Consider the following 21,513-nt stretch of genomic DNA (forward strand, 5'->3'; position numbering starts at 1 on the left):
GCAACAACAAACTGCCTGATTGAACCCGAGCCCGGCGTTGGATCCTTCCCTCTGCTTGCGTCACGAGTCCCGCCCTTGCGCAAACAGGAAGTGTCTGAGCTAGAGGAGCAAGACACGGTAGAGGGAAGGAATCTGACACTGGCTCTGAGAGTGCTGTCGCTATAGGGGCTGTTGAACAAAGCAGGTTTGACGGTCCCGGGAGGGGGGGGGCACAGAAAGCGGCGCTGGACTTGGGGGAACACAGAAAGCGATGCTGGACTCGGGGAGGGGGAGAGAGGGGAATCAGAAAGCAGTGCTGGACTCAGGGAGGGGGGTTGAAGGCAATGAACTTAGATAAAGGAGGAGACACTACCCACAAGGGGCGTAGCTATGGGTGGGCCTGGGTGGGCCCAGGTCCACCCAATTTAGGTTCAGGCCCGCCCACCACCCAAGCGCACACGACACACTGCACTGACTGCAGCAGCCTAGCGTACCACTGCGGCAGAGACGGCACCTGTGCTCAGCTGATATCCAGCCCGCCTACCTTTCGACCTTGCAATGCAGAGGTACAGTGGCAGACTCGGGTCGGCAGTCTGCTTGGCACGGAAGCAGTTGCAGGTCGCATCGCAGCCGCGCAGCTCGTCGTTGTTGTAGTTCTGCTCCCCTCTGCCCTGCAGCAGTGCCTGCAGCTTTCATTTATCGGCCCATTGCTGTTAGCGATTCACACAGGTACTCTAGGGTAACCTTCTCTCTGTTGTGTCCGGCGCTCGCATAAATAGGAAGTTCCATCAGAGAGGTCCAGACGCAGCAGGCTGCTCTGAAGTGCCTGTGTGAACTTTGAATCGCTGCTAGCAACAGCTGAAAATGAAAGTGAAAGTGCAGCAGCATGGGCAGGCAGGAAGAGTCAACACTCTCGGACAGCTGGAACTGTGGGAGGAAAGGCAACAAGAGGTTGGAGGAAAAAGCGAGAGCTGCTCGATGTGGGAGGAAGAAGAGGGGACTGGAAGGAAGGGAGGGAGCTGCTAGATGTGGGAAGAAGAGGAGGAGGAGGAAAGGGCTGGAGGGAAGGGAGAAAGCTGCTGGACGTCTGGGAGGAAGAGAAAGAGGGGGCTGGATTGAAGGGAGAGAGCTGTTGGACGTGGGAGGAAGAGGAGGAGAGGGCTGGATGGAAGGGATAGAGCTCCTGGAACAGCACAAGGGGGGAGGGAAACAGAGATGCCAGGCCTCAGTGGGAGAGAGGGTGGACAGGCAGACAGTCAAGCAAGCAAACCAGATGCTGGAAAGAGGGGAGAGAGGGAGAGAAGCTGGATGGGGTAGGGTTGGGGAGGAAAGAGATATATTGGCCTGGGGGAGGAAGAGAGGGGAGAAGCTGGACAGGGAAATACAGGGACACAGAAAGGGTGGAGGAAGACAGAGGCACAGTGATGGAAGAAGATGGATAGTGGACATGGAGATGGTAGAAATATTAAATGGACAGGAGACCTTGGTGAGTGAGTTAAGATAAGATAGAGGGATAGCAGAAACCAGAGTCTGGGTCAACATGATTTGAAAAATAAAATGACCAGACAACAAAAGGTAGAAAAAACAATTTTATTTTTCCATTTTGTGTTTAGAATATGTCAGATTTGAAACGTACATCCTGCCAGAGCTGGTGCTAAATATGGCCGGGGCCCAGGGCAGAAATTTGGGAGAGGACCCCAAAGCTTACTACTAGGCTGTACCTTCTTCAGCTTCCAGCTGTCCTGTAGTTCTGTCTGGCCAGGGGGCCAAGTGCAGTTGGCCTAGTTGTAATCCTTAACACCACCTGTGGCATGCGGTATCATTATATTTGTACAGTGTAGGAAAAATGCATCTATTTCTCTGGTGCTGTACTACATACAAGGTTTGGCCTCTTGGGATTTCCATTGAAATTGTTTATGGTTTGCGGTCACTTATTCTGTATTTGCCATTTGTGTTCTGTGTGTGTGACACCCAAAATAAAAATGCTCAAGCATGGGCGTAGTTTAGGGGGGGCGAGGGGGGGCATTACCCTCCCCAAATGACTTAGTCTTACCCAGTGCTTTTTTTGTGCCGGTACTGGTGGGCGGTGGTAGTAAAAGCAGCAAGCAGGCAGGTTCAACTCTGTCCTTCGCTTCCCTGCCCTCTCTGCGTCCCGCCTTCCTCTGATGTCATTTCCTTTCGGGCAGGCGGGACACAGAGAGGGCAGGGAAGTGAAGGACGGAGTTGAGCCTGCCTGCTTGCTGCTTTTACTACCACCGCCCGCCAGTTCGCCGCTGCAGCTTTGGTACTAGAGAGTGGAGTGGAAGTGAGCCAGCCTATCTAGTCCACTGTAAGGAAGGAAGCCATTTGGTAAATCTGTTTCCACTCCCCCGCGCAGCCGTCGCCGTTCACTCAAAACACAGCAAGCAAACCTGTGAGCTGCTGCATCCACGTTGTCGTTCTTTATTGTTGGTCCATCTTTAACAAGTCTAACACTGTTTTTGTTGAGTAGGCAGTGCCTTGCAAGGTGGAGGAGAAAATAAATAATTGAATATCACTAAAACAACTTCAAAAATGATTGTAGCTAGTAGAAACAGCAATTATAAATTCTGTAGTTTGTGCTCATTTTTCTTCACTGTTATTCTATACAATTCAGATGGCCACATTTCAGTGAGAATATTCTGTTTCCTGATGGGTTCATCTTAACTGTCTGGTTGTAATCTGCCTTGGGAAGCCTAGTGTTTATAAAGACGATGGAATATATTAAAACTAAATGGAAGTAGAATTAAACTCTCCTTTCATTGGGGCACATGGAATCACATCTTCATCTGTTTTGTAGGTTTACCCTGGACATGGGTGGGAGGGGAGGGCAGGGGAGAGAGGAGAGTTGCTGGACATGGATGGATGGATGGAGGGGAGGGCAGGAGAAATGGAGGGAAGGAAAGAAAGAGGAAGGAGATACACACGGATGGAGGGGAAGGAAGAGAGGAGAAATGCTGGACTTGAATGGAGGAGAGGGAAGACAGAGGAAGGAGATGCACAAGGATGGTGGGAGAGGAAAGACTTGAAATGCTGGACATGGATGGAGAGGAGGGAAGAGAGAGGAAGTGAGATGAACATGGATGGAGGGGAGGTTGAGAGGAAAAATGCTGTACATGGATGGATGGGAGGGAAGACAGAGGAGGGAAGCCAGCAGCGGTGCACGCAGCAGGAGTATGGCCCCGCACACGTTTGTATTATGCTTTGCCAGGGAGGGGGAGGGAGGGAGTGAGCGAGTGAGAGAACGAGAGACAGAGAAGGAAAGGGAAGAGCATATAAGTTCACGGTTCCTCCAGGCTGCCAGTAGGAGAGAGAAAAGGAAAGAGAGAGAGGGATGGGAGATGCTGTGAAGGGGGAGAGAGGGGGGAGACCCTGGATAGAATGGGGAAGGGGATGGAAAGAAACAGGATGGGCAGGGGAGAGAGGAGAATTGCTGGACAACAGGGATTGATGGCGGGGACAGGGGAGAGAGGAAATTTGCTGGAGATTGATGGAGGAGAAGGCAGGGGAGAATGGAGAGTTGCTGGACATGGATGGATGGATGGAGAGGAGGGCAGGGGAAAGAATAGAAATTGCTGGACATGGAGCGGAGGGCAGGGGAAAGAGGAGAATTGCTGGACATGGATAGATGGAGGAGAAAGGGGAGAGAGGAAATTTGCTGGACATGGATGGATGGAGGAGAGGGCAGGGGAGAGAGGAGAATTGCTGAACATGGTTGGATGAATGGAGGGGGCAGGGGACACAGGACATTTGCTGGATATGGGTGGATGGAGGAGAGGGCAGGGGAGAATGGAGAGTTGCTGGACGGATGGAAGGAGGGGAGAGAAATCAGGAAGGAGATGCACATGGATGGAGGGGAGGGAAGAGAGGAGAAATGCTGGACATGAATGGAGGGCAGGGAAGAGAGGAGAAATGTTGGACAAGGATGGAGGGAAGGAAAGACAAAGGAAGGGGATGCACATGGATGGAGGGGAAGGGAGAGAGGAGAAATGCTGGACATGGATGGAGGGGAGGGAAGACAGGAAGTAGATGCACATGGATGGAGGGGAGTGAGGAGAAATGCTGGATATGGATGGAGGGAAAACTGCTGAGTTTAAGGGCTGGTTTGGAACACGTTGAGGGCAGATACTGAAACTCGAGGAAGGATAGGGACAGGGCTACAGATGGTAGACAGGACACCTAAGGACACAGGAGGATGGTGGACATGGTGAGAGAAAAAATATCAAATGGAAAGAAGACACTGCATAAAACAGAAGACACTGGGACCAAAGAGAATAGAAAAACTAAATGATCAGACAACAAAGGTAGAAAAAAGTATTTTATTCAGAATTTATTAATTGGAATATGTCAGCTTTTTGAAATGTGCATCTGTGATATTTTGCATCTAAGTTTCAATTTTTCTGATATTGCTGCATTCTGAGTTAACTGACTTCTTGAGTTAACTTTCCAGTTCAGTATTTTGCCTTCTTATTTTTTGATCTCTAGTTCCTTGTGTCATGTCTTTTGTGTCATGTGTTTTTCATGTGTAATCAAGGTGCAGTATTCTGCTAGCGTGTAGTATTTTCAGCCCTTTTTGTTTTGCTTTTTTTCACAAGGTAGTGTATTGGTGTTTTAGAGCCTGGTGTAATTATAGTTCTGCCTTTTCACGCATAAGGTTGTAGCTCGTCCTGTCCTTGAAATTAGTGCTGTTATGGTTCAGTAAGGTTATGAGTGTGTTTTTGCACAAGTTTGTGTATAGCGTTTTGCAGTGGAGAGAGGTGCACCTACTGAGGTGGCACCTAAACATCAGAAAGGGTGTAGAGCTTAAATCATGACACACTACCTCTTGAAGGATCTACATATAGAGCCTATGCATTTCTAAGGTCAACACTGGCATGGTATGGGAAAGGGGGTGGGGAAATACTACTGGAGAGGAAGAGGGAGTGCTGGGTAAGGAGGGAAAGAAGTAAGGAAGGAAGAAAGAGCTGGCTTGATATCTCATACATATTCATTATGTTTATTCCCCAAAAAAGCCAGCTCTTTTCCCCTTCCTTCCTCCATATTAGCATATTCATTTGAATATATATATATATATATATATATATATATATATACACACACACATACATGCAAATGAATATGCTAATATGCTCTGCCCCATCCTTTGCCCCCCCCCCCCAAATGAAATAGTCAAACTACACCCATGTGCTCAAGACTAGTAGAGTCACCACACAAACAAGAGCCCATCTGATTTAAACAAGGTGTCTAGCAGTGGAAGGAATGTGTGTGCTATTCCTAAGGTAATGGTCACGATTTGAATATTTTTACTTTGTACTTAAGAGGATTGGTCGCCTACTCTGGCCAGTCCAGGGACCTCTTCTGCATCCTGCCTCCTGATGTAACTTACTGTTTCCTTGTAGGCAGGATGCAACAGACTGTATTAATCATTGCCCGCCACAGCCTCTGAGCAACAATACTATTGTCTAGCTGACACCAACTGGCGCCTATTTTATAAAAGTCTGCTCCCCCTGAGATCAAAACCTGGCTATGCCTCTGCTACCAGCTAACACCCAGTCTGAAACAAAGCCCACAGTTATCTTTCAACAATTGGCCAAAAGTTCCCCCCCCCCCCCCACCTAAAAAAAAATAAACCCCAAAAACAAACAGGTATACGAAAGCATACAGTGGCAAAAACAAGGTTTACTATAACTGAAGCTAAAATGCTTTTGAAATACCACCCCATAATCTAAAGAAAAACCTATAGAATGCAAGCACAGAGAAAGCCGTTTTAAAGAGGCGACAATAAAGGGAATGCAAACTTCCAAATGGGAACAGCAACTGCAGACGTAAATCATTATCTCCCTTAATCGAAATTAGGACACCCAAAACACAGAGCAGCTGGGGACACCCATAGTTCCCTACCTATAATCGAAATTAGGACGCCCAAATCGCCAAAGCAGCTGGGGACATTTAGGGATTTTGTCGATAATCGAAATTAGGACGCCCATCTCAGGAACGCCCATCTCATTCTCACATGGGCATCCCTGAGAGATCATTTCAGCACCCTTCTCTGTATTTTCAATTCTTTGTATCGCATTGGTACAATGGCACCAAAGCAACCACCCACCCGCAAGGGTAATTTCACCGATGCAGAAGTTGAACTGCTGGTTCAAGAAATCCAGAGGAGGCACATGCATCTCTTTGCTCCCACGGGCCAGAGGCTATCTGCTACAACGAAACAAAGAGAATGGGAGGCAGTAAGGGACCGGCTCAACGCGGTCTTCCACTGTGGCAGGGATGTGAAAGAATGCAAACGAAAGTGGCGCTGGCTGAGGCAAGATGTCAGGAGGGAAGGCTGGTGCTAACCCCCCAGAAGATGACACCGCTATCTTCACCCCCATTGAGCAAATCATTCATGGGCTCTTGACCCATGGCACTGGGTCCCTTGACACATCAGCACAGCCTGAGGGCTCAGGTAGGTTGACCATTAGGAAGCTGGGGTATCTGTTGTGTTGTGCTGCATTACACTCTGTTTTAGACAAGTGGGGGACAGTGTGGTGCTCCTTAGTAGGGAAAGTGGGGGAGGAACTCCACATGCAATGCAAATCACTATTCATTACAGACCATGACACAGGGAGTAGCAGGGGGGAGGGGGAGGGGGGGGTTTCTAGTAATGTGTGTGTAGGTTACCACTGTTTCACAGTTTTGGGGGCCTTCCCCACGCCCTCCTCTTTTCCCATCACCAAACTCTGCATATCTCCTTCCTACACCTCTGTGCTGTAGCCACTGTATCCTCTGCACTCCTTCCACAGTTCTATGTCTACCCACCTGCCTGTGTGGCTCTTTTGCACATCAGTCTCTGTTGTACACTGCGCTCCTTGTCTCCAGCTCTGTACCATGTACAATGACATCTCTGGCTTGCCTACCAATCCCATTCATCACCATCTCTTTGCTGGGTCTTTGCCTGTGGGGCTATGTACTGTATATGAATGCTGAAAAACAAAAGTGGGTTATTTTAACCAACACATTTCCTCCCCTTTTGCTATGCAGGTGATTACAGCCAGTCAGAGGAAGAAGCTGGCCCTAGTGGCCACCAGCCCCAGCACACAGAGCAGCAAACCAGTGGGCCTGCACAAGAAACCACACAAGGCCATGGGGTGGAACCACAGGACCCAGCATCAGCAGCAGAGGCTCTCCCTCCACCACCCACAGCAGAGGCTCTCCCTCCACCACCTGCAGCCTTTGCTGATGGTGGCACTGAAGAAGAAGCAGCTGAAGATGCAGAAGGGGGGCACCTCCTCAACAGAGGCCATCCAGCCAGAGGAGGCAGCTACTGCGCCTCGCCACACAATTGCTGGCCCAGAATGTGCAGGTGCAAGACTACCAGCGCCAGAAATTGGAGCTGCACTGGGAAGCACTCCAGGCCCAACGTGATGTAATACAGCAGCTCCAATGGCTGGAGCACAGCATTGAGGGTCTACGCCGTGACCTGAGAGCACCTAATACAGCCCTAATGTAGCAACAACAACTAGCGTCGACTTCCACCACTGCACAGCAACCACCTGCTAAGAAGTGGAGCTTGAGATCCTCAGCCTCCTCAGCCACTGGTCCAGCAGCCACCACACCAGCTCCCCTTCTGGGTCCTGTGCCCAGGTTGCAGAGCAAGCCACAGAGCGCAAGGTGGCCGGACTTCCACAGGGCAGCCGAGGCAGCAGGCTGCCTTGTGGACACAGAGGAGGAGAGTGGGAGCTCATCAGAGGACTCTCAACAGAGTTCCCCTGCAGCACCAGCTGCAAAGGAACACGGTGGGAGGGGCAGGGATGGAGCCAGGGGAGGGGGCGGGAAAAGTAATGGGACATGCTGGGGGGTGAGGGTTGGAGGGAGAGGAATATGCCCAGAGTGGGTGATGGTGGTGGTTTTGGTGTGTAAATACTGTCTGTGATATAAATAAATGTCCACTTACTCTCACAGAAAACTTGTCTCGATCAGTCTTTGCCTGGCTCTGACCCCCAGCTGGTGTGCACTCTGCTCTGCTCTGTGGGCGGGGCTCCTCATCCTGTTCCTCTGGGGCCTGCTGCTCTGGTGGCTGTGGCTCTTCTGGGAGGGCCTGTCCTCTGCACATTGCCAAATTATGTAGCATGCAGCAGGCCAGGAATATCTTTGCCACCTTTTGGGGGCTGTACAGGAGCTCCCCTCCATAACGGTCCAGACATCGGAACCTGTTCTTAAGTTGTCCGAAGGTACGCTCGATGATGCAACGGGTGGTCCGATGTCTACTGTTGTAGTTCTCCTCTGACCCTGTTTGTGGGTGCACTATGGGGGTCATGAGCCAACTCCACTGTGGGTAGCCTCTGTCACCTTTGGAGAGAAGCAGGATGAGAAAGATGAGTGTATATTGTTTGGAGCGGGTACCTTGTGGAGGTGGGGGGTGAATAGTGGGTTGTGGAGTGAGCTGGAAGGAGACAGTGCTGAGCGCTGCCTATTGGAGGGCAGATCCATGTTGCACTTACCTAGGAGCCATCCGCTCAAACCTGCGGGAAGATTCCTGAGTGCTGCAATATATAGGCGTCATGGGTGGAACCTGGGAATCGGGAACACACGTCTAGAATCTCCCCCAGGCGTCACACACAACTTGCATATTCATGGAGTGGAATGCTTTCCTGTTCCTATAAGTGGCCTCTTGTGCCCGGGGGGGGGGGGGGGGGTCTGAGTGCGATGTGTGCAGTCAATGGCGCCTATGACACAGGGGAAGCGAGCTACTGCGTAGAAGTCAGCCATGTTGTTCTGCAGTGCCTGGGGGTTGGTATACTCAGAGGTGTGGGTAAGGAAGGCATCAAGGACCTGGGTGAGGCAGTTAGAAATGGAAGGCTGGGTGAGACCCGTGTTCACATATAAGACAGACTGGAAACTCCCAGTGGCCAGAAAAGATAGAGAAGCAGTGATCTTTAGGTGCGCAGGGATGGGGATGTTCCTATGGGTCCTGGGCTGCAGGAGGGGTTTGAGCTGGTCACAAAGGTGCTGAATGGCAGCCCTATCAAAGCGGTACCTAGTGAGACACTGCAGGTCAGTGAGGTCTAGGAAACTGCTACAGGGCCTGAAACCTCTGGGGCTTGCGTACCTCCTGCGGTGCCTCCCCTCTTCCTCCAACATGTAAACCACCTGTGCATTTAGTGCCTCCATTTCCCCACACTAGAGGTGCAATGCAGTGCCACCAGTGCTCATCTCTCCCTACCACTCCTGCCACACCACACCCTCTAGCCACTCACTCTCCAAGCAGCAAACAACAGTCTTCACAAACACGCTGCAGCAGTACACAGGACAAAGAGACAAACAGAGACTACAAACAGGTAAGGGAATGAAATATGAACTTGGGGACAGTGAATGGAAAGGGATAGGGGGAGGGGATGGGGGAGATAGAGGAAGGAGTAGTGGTGTCTGGGTTTGGGGCTAGGAGGGAAAGCTGAAAAGGTAAAACACAAATGAGGCAGGTGAGGGTGAAAACGTTCCGAGTACGGCACACAGACAAAGGTAACAGGTACTCAACAAACTCTCAGCTTTCTCTCCAAACAACGATTCAGCTTTTTCTCCCAGCAACGATCTTGCCACTCTTCAACTGCACAAAATCGCTAATGGGTCTAAAGACGACTTCCCCCTAACTCTGGTCGCTTTTATTTCAGTTCTAATTAAAAACGCCCATGTTCCGACCCATTCGAAACCATTTCGCAAGCCGTTATACACTGGGGGTGCACATCACGTAACACCGCCCATAACATGCCCCTAACATGCCCCCTGCGGGGACAACCATAGATGGGCGTCCTCGCGTTGAGGACACCCTTAAAGCCCGGTTTTGATTATTGGATTTGGGCGACCTTTCACGGGGACGCCCATCTGCCTTTTGTGTTGCTTTTTGGGCACCCTTCTCCTTCAAAAATAAGCAGGACAGTTTATCTTTGGCTCGTTTGAAGTTAACCAGCCAGGGCCGAATATCGGCTTGACCGGTTAAGTTCAAACTGGCCAAAAATAAACTGGATATTGAGTGTGGGTCACTGGAAATGGCCCGGCATTGAATATCTAGCATCAGCACTGATCGTGGGAGTTATCCGGGCTAACTCTCACAGTTTGAATATCAGTCCCTTGGTCTTCTATGTGGTCCATTGGTGTTTTGTTGGTTGCTTCCAGGCTATGAATGCACTTTGAAGTTTTCAGCATGGTCCTCTTGCTGCGCAATATGATCCTCTGCCCATTGGATCCGGTTAGCTTGATGATTGAAACCCTCCTGTCTTGTGTGCAAGGACGGTGAGCCCTTAGGTCCCGTAAGGCCCCGAGGGACCTTAAAGAACAGCCGTGCAACCCCAAGTCTTCACCCGCGGCGACCGCCGTCCACCAAGGGTTGAGCCCCCAGCTGCAGGCAGTCAACGGGACTTCAGGAACCGCGGGGTGCCGAGCTGACCCGGACAGGGACCAGGAGAACAGAGGGCAGATGGAGAACGAGAACATCCAATAACAGTCAAAGTTCAGGGCAGGCAGCAGACAACGAAGTCAAGATCCGGCAAGAGGTCGAGGCAGGCAGCGAGCAGGGAAAAAACCAGGAACAGTCCAGAGGTCAAAACCAGAAGAACACGGAACACAGAAGAACACAGGAACAAAATGGAAACAGGCCTCGGGAACAGAACCTGAAGCAAAGTTCTAACTCAGTTCTCTTCCTTAAGTACTGTTCAGCATCAGCCGCCCCACCCCCGCAGGTATAGCCGACCAACCCGAACCTGGCTATTGACAGAGCCCTTCTGATTGGCTCTGTCTGCCCAATCCAGCACCTCAGAGGCGGAGCTCCGGACCCCCACGTCCGGGAGAGACGAGGACGCCGGCCATCGCGCCTCGGCACCGCCTCCTCCCGCAGTGCAAACACCGCCCCCACAGCCGGCGACCGCGAGACCGGCGGCCGCAATCGCCGGCCTCTGGCCTCGGCCCCGGATTGGGCGGCCATCACCGCGGCGGGCCCCGGCTCCCCGCTGCAGCTTCCGGATCGTCGACCCTCACCGAAGTGGACGCCGGCTCCCGCCCCCCGCGGCGGAGGAGCCGGAGGGAGCTGCGGACGCGACACCTCCTTCATCTCAATAGTGTGAGTATTTTTACTAATTTATTGTCCATCACTACAGTGAGGTTCTTTGTCAGCTCTTGTACTGCAGCCTTATGGAGTGTGAAAATTGGGCCTGCAGACTCATCTGCCATCTTGCTCTCCTGTAGCTTAATTTTATCTTTAGCTCCTTCCTGTGGTTTTGGGGTCATTTCCTGCAATCTTTCCTTGAGGAAAGCTCATTAGTCAATGCTGTAAGGGTTTTCATTTAGGTGAGAGTAGTTTTGGAGGAGTTTGTTCAAGTATATTTGTATAAAATAAATCTTTAAAGGATGAGTGCCCCAGGGAGTGGCAAGATGGTGGTATGGCTTTCGACGGCGTGAGTCTGTACTCTGTTTGAACCGTGACTTTGCAGCTCTTACCTTGTTTTTATGCCAGAGTTCCCAATGCCTCATACGAAGAGTAAAGGACATGCCTGGGCAGTTTCCTCTTCAGCCTGGACCTCCTCGCCAGTACAGCAATGTTTGGAGCTGTACGCCATTACCACCCCTGCGAGTGCCCCACTGTATCGGAGGATGTGGGAGAGTATTCCATTCTGGGGCTTCTCTCTCCCCTCCTGATGTCAATCCTCCCCTGTGTCCAGTGACTGGTCCTGCAGAGTCTGCAGGGGCTCAGGAGACGGAAAGCGCTTCTTTGAGCCTCAAGAAAGAGGAAGCCGGTTTGGAGAGAAAGTTGAATCTGAAGTCCATTGAAGGGTTTGGTGGTTTTTCACTACTCCCCATGGAGGTAACTTTGGAGCACATCTGGAAAGCCCTTCAATCTGTAAACAACGCTGTGACTGAATCTACTGAAGAGGTAAAATCTTTACTAAAATACAAGATTTAGCATCTGCTATGGGTATTTTCAAGCTGGATAGTGCAAACCCATTTCAACAATTAAAAGAAGAAATGAAAGACTTACAAGATTTTAAAACAGCAATCGGTAAGGATAAATTATTTCTTCATAGGAAGATACAGCAGCTTGAAAATTATAATAGCAGGTTAAAACTTCGTCTTCTGAATTTTCCTAAGCTGGCTGGTATGCTCCCTGGAGAGTTACTTAGGAAATATAATTGAAGTTATTCATTTTAACCCTGAAACTATACCTCAGTGGAAAAAATTTACTTTATCCTTACTACTTCTAAATAACCAGGGAATGGTGGACTGGAGGCTGTTCAAGTTGAAGAAGGTGGCTTAGATCTGAATAATTAATAGTATTACAGGAATTGATATCGGATGTTGCAGAGAGAGCCATTTTGATTATATTTTTTTTATTTGAGCAAGACTTTAATAATGTGATGAGATTCTATTTTCAGAATGCTAAGATTCTTGTTTCATGTTAAAAAAAGTTTGGATGTATCCTGATGTCACCAGGCTCATTTTCGAAAGAGATGGACATCCAAAAAGTGACATAAATCGGCACTTGGACGTCCATTGCACAGAAACGTCCAAATCGGTATAATCAAAACTGCATTTTGAACGTCTTTCTCGGAAGTCCGTCGGAAGGAGGTCCAAATCTCAAGGGGCCATATCAGAGGCTTGTTCAAGGCGGGACTTGGGTGTTCCTAAGACTTGGACGTCTTTGAGTCATAATGGAACAAAGCAAAAATGTCCAGCACTAAAACTTGGACATTTTGATCTGGACCTGTTTTTGTTACGAATAAGGCACAAAAAGGTGCCCCAAATGACCAGATGACCACTGAAGGGAATCAGGGATGACCTCCCCTTACTCCCCCAGTGGTCACTAACCCCCTCCTACTCCCCAAAAGTGTGATGAAAAACATTACTTGCCAGCCTCAGATGTCATATTCAGGTCCGTGACAGCAGTATGCAGGTCCCTGGAGTAGTTTAGTGCACTTCAGACAGGTGGACCCAGGCCCATCCCCCCCACTACCTATTATTTATTTATTTGTAGCATTTGTATCCCACATTTTCCCACCTATTTGCAGGCTCAATGTGGCTTACATTATGCCGTGATGGCAATCGCCATTTCCGGGTACAGAATTTCAAATGGTAATACATTTAGGTGTATACATACATGGTAAAGAGGAATACATTGTGGTATTGCATATCAATGATTTTGTATCAAGGTGCATACATACATGGTACAGAGGATTGCATTATGGTATTGTATAGGGGTTTCTAAGTGATAAAATGAGTTGTAGCATACATTAAGTCATCGACTATTGAGATGTCATCTTCAATTTAGGAAATAGATTGGTAGTGCGTATTGTGTAGCTTTCTTTAATAGCAGTGGGGTTAAACAGTTAAGTGACAAGAGTTCGGCCTTGTTTAGTTCATGTAAAGTCTATTTATTTTGTATTTAAGATGGAACATTATGGTAAGCCTTCTTGAACAGGTTCTTTTTCAGTAGTCTACAGAAAATTGTTAGGTCATGTATTGATTTTATGGCCTTTGGTAATGCGTTCCATATTTGCATGCATAAGTAGGAGAAGCTGGATGCGTATGTGGATTTATATTTTAGTCCTTTGCAACTGGGATAGTGGAGATTGAGGAATGTTCGTGATGATCTTTTTGCGTTCCTAGTAGGCAAGTCTATGAGGTCTGACATATAGGTCGGGGCTTCCCCGTGAACGATTTTGTGAACCAGGGTGCAAACTTTGAATGCAATTCGTTCTTTTAAAGGGAGCCAGTGTAGTTTTTCTCTTAGGGGTTTGCCGCTTTCGTATTTCGCTTTCCCAAATATGAGTCTGGCTGCTGTGTTTTGGGCTATCTGAAGCTTCTTAATGACTTGTTCTTTGCATCCGGCATAGATGGCATTCCAATAATCCAGATGACTTAACACCAGTGCTTTTTTTGTAGAAAAAAAGGTGTCGGTACTCATTATGGGCGGGGTCACCACACATGGCTCTACCCCTGATAGCCACACCCACATTAGCCACACCCCTTATTCCAGCTATGGCATATATAAACAGACCAGAGAAAAACCACACGGAGGTGCACTTGATCCCCACAGGACAAAAAAGCGAAAACAAAAAAAGGGGTGGGGAAAATAGGCTGTATTCAAACAATGGGGCAGACGTATAGATTAGTTAAAACAATGATTTTTATTGTGAATAGGTGACTCAACACAGCCGTGTTTTGGCACCGTAGCGCCTTCCTCAGGAGTCTATAAAAACAAATATAATGACAGATATAATACATAAATACTGCATACAAAATAAATATATCAGAGTACGTATATACTAAATGAACATCTCAAAACATATGACTTAAAACCAAATGAACATATATAGATGTAAAAAACAGAGCAAAATTATAACCAATTTCAAATCCATAAAAGTAATATTAAAAGTAATATTAAAATAACAGTCATGTAATCTCTAAAAGTATTAAATGTGAAAAAATGGTGTTGCAGAGTAAATGCATGCATCAGTAATGCAAAAACAAATGCTTATACAGGGAGTAACGTAAGGTGTGATGTTTACACAATAGATAGCAAACACAGGGTTCCAAACAGTATCTGATTGGTTACATACAAGAGTCTGTAGGTGTCCAAAAATTGTTGGCCAGAGAGAGTACAAGGAGTATACAAAGAGTGACAAAGTGGCAACATGATGTATAGACAAATAGAGTGTATAGATGATAAGGGGTGAGGTAGATTTGAAACATGCACATGAAAAAAATAAGCACATGAAAAAAATATATATGAATACATATGTGAGAAAATAGACAGAGAGTGATGATAAGGTGCTAAGAGAAAGAGAGAGGGTATGGGTGGGGGGGGAAGAAGAAGGAGGGAGGGAAAAACAGGACTAAAATAGGAAAAAAATTAAATAATAATAATAATGATATCAAAAAAGGGGTGTATCAAAAATAATCAGGTAGAAAAATGATATAAAAAACAAAATTTCCAAGTGGATGTATAACTAACCTTCCGGAAGTGTTTCAATCTTTGAGGTGATTGGCACACTGGGGAAAAAACACTAAGGGATACACAATCCTTTCTGAAAAAAAATAAGAAATAAATGGATATGTTCAAAGTAGATATCTAAACAAAAAGAATAGGAAATGACAAATACCGGAGAGGAGAAAAATATGAAAAAATATAAAAGATAATGTATAGAAATATAAATATCAAGACATTAAAATGTAATCTCTCTATATAAAAGGCAACACCAACGTTCTATGAAGCCTCCAGCCGGAAGTGTGAAGGGGGCAAGATATCCGGTTTCCCTATGAGTGTCTGCCCCGCCCTCTCTGTAACACAGTCAGTGAAGGAAAACAGCAGAGCACGAAATCAAATCACTGGCTCTGTAACAGTGAAGGACTCAGAGGGGGGAGGGGAGAGAGGCCAGAGGGCAGGGACACACACACTCCCACATGCACACAGAAGAAAACATTGCTAGCCCCCGTTTCATTTGCATCAGAAATGGGCCTTTTTTACTAGTAGTGAAATAATGCGTAGGTAGGAATCAGGAGGTAGAGAGATGTAGCCAAGGAGAAACAGGTAAACGTAACAATGAAAAATATTTACTGACCTTCCAAAGGAGTATTCAATGGTTAGATGGGTAACACTCAGGAAGATAATGGCATAAAGAAATGCACAGTTCCTCCTGAAAGAGATAATGGGTATGGGAAAGGATCAACAAAGACTACTGATCATAATCAAGGAGAAGGAGCCATATGAATAGGAATGAAGACCTTGATGTGGATTGACTGATGGGAAAGCGTTTGAATGCTCCCGTTGGGAATGACAAATGTAAAAAAGTGTAGAGTAAGAACGGGTAGTGCACGTCTACTGGGGAGCTGTGGAGAAAGGTGTGAACTAAGAAAATTACTAAGCATCGCCATCAGATGAAGTGAAGAGAAGGAGCAACATATTGTAGTCTGCTCGTGTGAACTGCAAATGAATGTATGAAAGATTAAGTAGAAACGAACAGGAAGAAGATTGATGAAACTCGCACAGGTGGACTAAAAACGCCTAAAAAACCGTGATAACATATGGCATCAGTATGGCAGAATGTATATCCAAAAGACTTTGGGGCAGAGGTTTTTGATCATAAAAATGCCACGAAAAAGGATGCTGGAAAAAGGTGCGTCCATAAATTAGCGTGCGAAGTGCAGGAAGTGAATAGAGGTTAAAAGTCAGAATATTTACCTTAAGAGCGAGCGAGTGGCGATGCAAAAATCTCAAGAATATTTGCACATCCAAAACCGGCGTGCGGTTTGGCCGAAGGATAAATGCCTGAAAAATGCGCCAAAATAAAGGGGTGCGTGGTCATGTCCACAGCGTTAAACGTCATAGTGAAATATGTGGCTGAGAAGTGATAGGCAGAAAGAGAACAGAAATAGGATATACTGGGACATGTATTGTAAATAGATGGATTTTAAAAAATGTTTCCCAAATGGATGAATTTTAATATAAAATATGAATTGTAAATCAATAAATTAAAAATATTATTTCTTAAGGGGATAAAATAAACATTTAAAGTAACTGGGAAAAAAAGCAGGCACGACGATCTGTGCACGAAGCTCGAAAATAGTATGGCAGTGCCATCTAGCGGCAAACAAAGGTAAAAACATCCTACTTATAGAGTTGAAGCCTGGATCATGCAATGAGTTAGAGCTGATGGTTCAAGAATCTCCCTTAAATGTTTCTCTCTGGAATATGCCACTATTAGACGTTTTTCTCTAAAACACTTGTGTCCTTCCAAAATTCGCCAGTTGTTTCTTATTGATTTTTGTATCTGTTTGGCCAGATGTGCAAATTTGAGTGTACATACTATGTCTGGTGGTGGTTTGGGATCTTTATCGGTCAAAAGATGATCTCTGTCCTCGAGAGCTGCTCTCGCGTACCCAGCTGATATGTGTTGGGCAGGATAACCTCTTTTTCTAAATCTTTCTGCCATAATCTTTGATTGCCGGTTGAATTCATCAAAATCGGTACGGATTCTCCTTAACCTCAGGAACTGACAGAGAGGCAAATTCTTCTTTAGATTGTGATGGTGATAGCTGCCGAAATGAAGAAATGTATTACGGTCTGTTGGTTTTCTGAAAAGTGTAGTGGTGAAGTGATGCGTATCCTTGTGAATCAAAAGATCCAAAAAACTGATTTTGTCTTGATTATACTGTATCTTGAAGTGAAGATTATGGTCTTTGGTGTTCAGCCAATCCAAAAAATTAAGTAAAGATGTTACATCACCTTTCCAGATCAAAAAAATGTCGTCAATGTACCTTTTATACAAAAGTACTTGATGTCTGTAAGGATGTTCAGTCAAAAATTTATCTTCAAAGTTAGCGACATATAAGTCGGCTATGTTGGGGGCCATGGAGGAGCCCATAGCTGTACCTTTGATCTGTTGAAAAAATTCTCCTTGGAAACAAAAATAATTGTTGGTAAGAGCAATGCTGGCGGAGGTCAAAATCAGTCTGTTTGGAATATGTTTGTGAGTGGTGCATCCTTGTAAGGTTTCTTCTATTACTTGTAATGCTTCTAGTTGAGGAATATTGGTGTATAAGGAATCGATATCTAAAGTGACCATCAAAGTATCTTCACGGTTGCCATCGAATTCTTGTAAAAGGTTAATCATATGTGTCGAGTCTCTAATATAAGAAGGGATCTTGGAGATGTATGGTCTTAGAAAAAAATCGACAAAGATGAATAAAGGTTCCAAGACCGAACCATTGCCTGAGATGATCGGCCTGCCTGGGGGATGGGTGAGAGATTTGTGGATCTTAGGTAATACGTAGATGGTAGGTATCACAGGATCAGTGGTTTGGAGAAAGGTAGCCTCTTTTGGTGTCAGGTATCCAGCCTTGGATGAGAAATCTACTACGGAGGCAATGTCTTTTTGTAGTTCCATGGTGGGATCAGATGGTAAAAGTACATGGAGGGGCATAATGGAAAGATCGTCCAAGTACGAATTAGGACGTTCTTACGAAAACGCCCAAAAATAGACCTGTATAATGGAAAAATAGTGTGGGCGTTTTTCGATAATCGATTATCCCTGTAAGAAAACAATCAAATGACGAGCGCATAAGCGTGACTAAATTGGGCGCCCTAAGATGGTCGATTATTGCAGGTGCAAACGACCAAATCACGTGGTGTGTAAAATAATGTACAAAGGTGTATCGCAAGTACAGTACATGTTGTTCATGCCATCCGGGTACGGAAATATATGAGGAACGCATATATGTGTCAACTACAGACATATCATGCTGCTCCACCCATACTTTCATCATATGTGCCCCTCTGAATGTCCGGATCTGCATGCACTGTACACCTACTGAACATGCAGTAAATGCATATTGTGTATATGTGAAAAGGGTCGGGTGGGGTGCGTCATACTCATCTATATAAGGCACGTTTCACACTCCTGCAGGCATGTGCACGTCAAAGACGTCTATGCTTACGAGGGCGTCCACGTGCTGATAGGGGCCATATATGGAATGGTCATCCATATATGGAGCTGTGCATGAAACGACGTCCCTCACGCAAGGTCGTCTATATAAGGCACTTCTTTTCCAACACGTGGAAAAATGGCACAACGGCGAGAGCCGAATTTCGGAGAGCAGGAGAGTTTGCTGCTCGTCAGGCTGTGCCTAAGGCACCGCCACACCCTCTTCATACAGCACCACCACCTGCCCCCCAGGCTGCAGGCCATGCGAGCCTGGTCCCGCATCCGGGAAAGGTTACAAAGGTAAGGTTATGGCCCAACCCCCCTCCCCTCCTGTACCTACACATATAACAGCTCCGTCATCAATGTTACCAGCAGTAACTGGAGTGTCCATGCAAGGATCATGAGTAATATAGGAACATGCACAATCACTAATAATTTGTATGTTATTTAAACGACCACCATTCCCACATCCCTATAAGAATGTATTTCGTTAGGTTAGTATCGTGACTATGCTATTAGTGTTATGTGAAAATTTCGTTAGTTATGTGAAGGCCACATTTTCCAACCCCTCTTTGCAGCCAGTGGGTTACAATGCCTCCGAATAGTGGAAGCATGAGACCAATGAAACCTATACCATACTTTATAACATGGTCATGATAACACATATAAAGTAGTTTAACAAGCATACATTATAATGTATACAACCGGTACTGTCTGGCCTCATGCCCACCTCTCTGGCATCATCTGCATAGGAACCAACTCGGTGGCTGCTGTGGGTGCTTGACCACCCCACCCCCAATATCAAATATGTATGGAGGGAGGGGTCATTTCCACTGGGGGTTCCACCCCCCAAAATGGTAAAAAGGTGGCTCCTATGATTCACTACCAATGGAGGTGCCCCCCCCCCCCAACACTGTAGACCCTCTCTCTCTGGTATGTGAATAGCAAATGAATGTGTGCAGAGGACAAAAAGGACCAACACCCCTGACCCCTGCTCTACAAACTTATATCTTATAGACGCTTTGGAGTCCACCGGGACCTCGAGTCCCTAAGGAGGCGGTTCCGCCGGGTGAGGCGGGAGAGGCCCGACCTCATTCGGGCGGTGCGAAGGCACCTCAGGGCTCACCGTAAGTATTCAAAAACAGGACACCTGTACACATTACTACATACATTTCATGAATAAAGCAAATGTGTTGTACAATATCACTTCCCATGTGCCTAATAGCCACCTAGTAATACCATATCTGTCCCAGATCAAGGATGCAGGTTGCAGGGGTTCTCCCATGAGCGTGCTTGCAACGTCCGACCATCCCCCCGAGATGATATGCCACACTTTACTATTCCCCTTATTGTGGTGGCTGATTACTGTGTCCTGGTACAGCTGCCTGAGGCCCTACTTTTACTGCATGTTATGGCCTAAATCACATAAAAGAATTGTGCTCAACACCCTTCCCACTGCCCCCCCCCCCCCAATAACTCCTACAACAACTGCCCATCAACCCCTCGTTGCATCTCACAATGCAAACATGCTGGTCAGCAATGAATTTGGTATGGCCACATGTCCTGTGTGGTGTGTGTCAGAGGAGGGTCCAGGGTTCTGTTTCATGTCATCTGATGCAGCTCATTCCCCATGGGCATAGGCTACGCCTTACCACACCCTGCCCCATCCCCTGCCTCACGCCACCCAGCTACTGCACTATGCAAGCCATGGTGTATGCACTGATCTCAATCACACTCCTTTTACATACACAGGGCTCCACCAGCAGGAAGCTGAGCGGCAGGATGAGGAGGGCCACCACCTCCAGGAGGAGGAGCAGGAGGAACAGGAGGAGGAGGAGGAGCAGGAGAAGGGGCACATGGAGGAGGAGGAGGAGGAGCAGCAGCCAGGCCAGGAGGCGGGCCACCAGGAAGAAGAGGAGGAGGAGGACTCGGAGGAGGGAGTCCTGATCATAGATGAGGATCTCTCCCCACCTGCAGCTGCATATCAGGCCTCTCCCTCCCCACCTGCAGCGCCATCGCCTGGCCCACCTCCATCCCCTGGGCCAGCTTCTGTGTCCCCTGGCCCACCTCCATCCCCTGGCCCATCTTCCGTGTCCCCTGGCCCACCTCCAGCCTTTGGCCCGGCTACTGTAGTGCGCCTCCTGCAGCAGCTGGTAGATGGCCAGCAGCAACTTATAGTTGGCCAGCAGCAACTTATAGTTGGCCAGCAACAGCTGCTGCAGGAGGTGACAGCCCTACGGCAGGGCAATGAGCAGCTCCAGGGCCCACTAAGGGTACTGCTGGGGCTGCTCATTGCCCTGCTACAGAGGGCCTTACTAAGAGGGCGTGGCCGCCCTTAATTTAAATAGGGGGGGCCTGTTGGGGTTGTGTGTGTGGGGGGAGGGAGGGAATTGTTGGGGTTGTGTGTGTGGGGGGAGGGAAATGTTGGGGTTGTGTGTGTGGGGGGAGGGAGGGAATTGTTGGGGTTGTGTGTGTGGGGGGAGGGAAATGTTGGGGTTGTGTGTGTGGGGGGAGGGAAATGTTGGGGGTTCTGTGGGGGGTGGGGGAGGGAATTGTTGGGGTGTGTGGGGGGGAGGAGGGCATTGTTGGGGCTTATTTTGTAGGGGTGGGGGTGGGGGGGAAATAAATGTTTCTGTTATAATATAACTATCAGGGTGTGTGTGTGTGTTTGTCTCCCTTGTGCATTACATATCACCAAATGGTGCTGTTGAGTTGAGAGGAAGGAGGCAGCAATATGCATAGCATTAAATGTGCTGTGTGAATGAGAAGGTGATGTATGTCTGAGAATGTTGGCCATACAGAACGCCACCTGTTCATTCCAACCTGCATGGCCATATGTGCAGGGGGGTTGGGCCAGGGAGGCTGGATGGATATTTGTGTTCATGAATAAAAATGGCCAGCCAGCATCTCTCTCTCCCTTCCTCCCTCCCCTCCACCATACTGACCCACAATACAGAGTGCCATCAATAAGAGATTAATAGTGTACCACGTGTGATCTGCCAGGTACACACTTCCACATAACTCCAGGTACTGCTGAGGAGCAAAAGGGAAACAATGGGAA

General features: G+C 47.5%; 1 protein-coding gene and 1 long non-coding RNA gene across 2 annotated transcripts in view; one reads left to right on the top strand and one right to left on the bottom strand.

The window, feature by feature from the left end:
- The window catches only part of LOC115478317 (pseudouridine-5'-phosphate glycosidase-like), a 770,820-nt gene that overhangs the window by 480,167 nt on the left and 269,140 nt on the right, over positions 1-21,513 (top strand). The window lies entirely within an intron of this gene.
- LOC115478489 lies at positions 14,179-16,258 on the bottom strand. The gene is made up of 4 exons (XR_003943534.1): positions 16,211-16,258; positions 15,591-15,665; positions 14,984-15,056; positions 14,179-14,218 (listed from the first exon to the last, which is right to left on the bottom strand). It is a non-coding gene; the product is annotated as an uncharacterized LOC115478489 (long non-coding RNA).

This window comes from Microcaecilia unicolor, chromosome 10, assembly GCF_901765095.1.
Source record: "Microcaecilia unicolor chromosome 10, aMicUni1.1, whole genome shotgun sequence".
Classification (NCBI taxonomy): domain Eukaryota; kingdom Metazoa; phylum Chordata; class Amphibia; order Gymnophiona; family Siphonopidae; genus Microcaecilia; species Microcaecilia unicolor.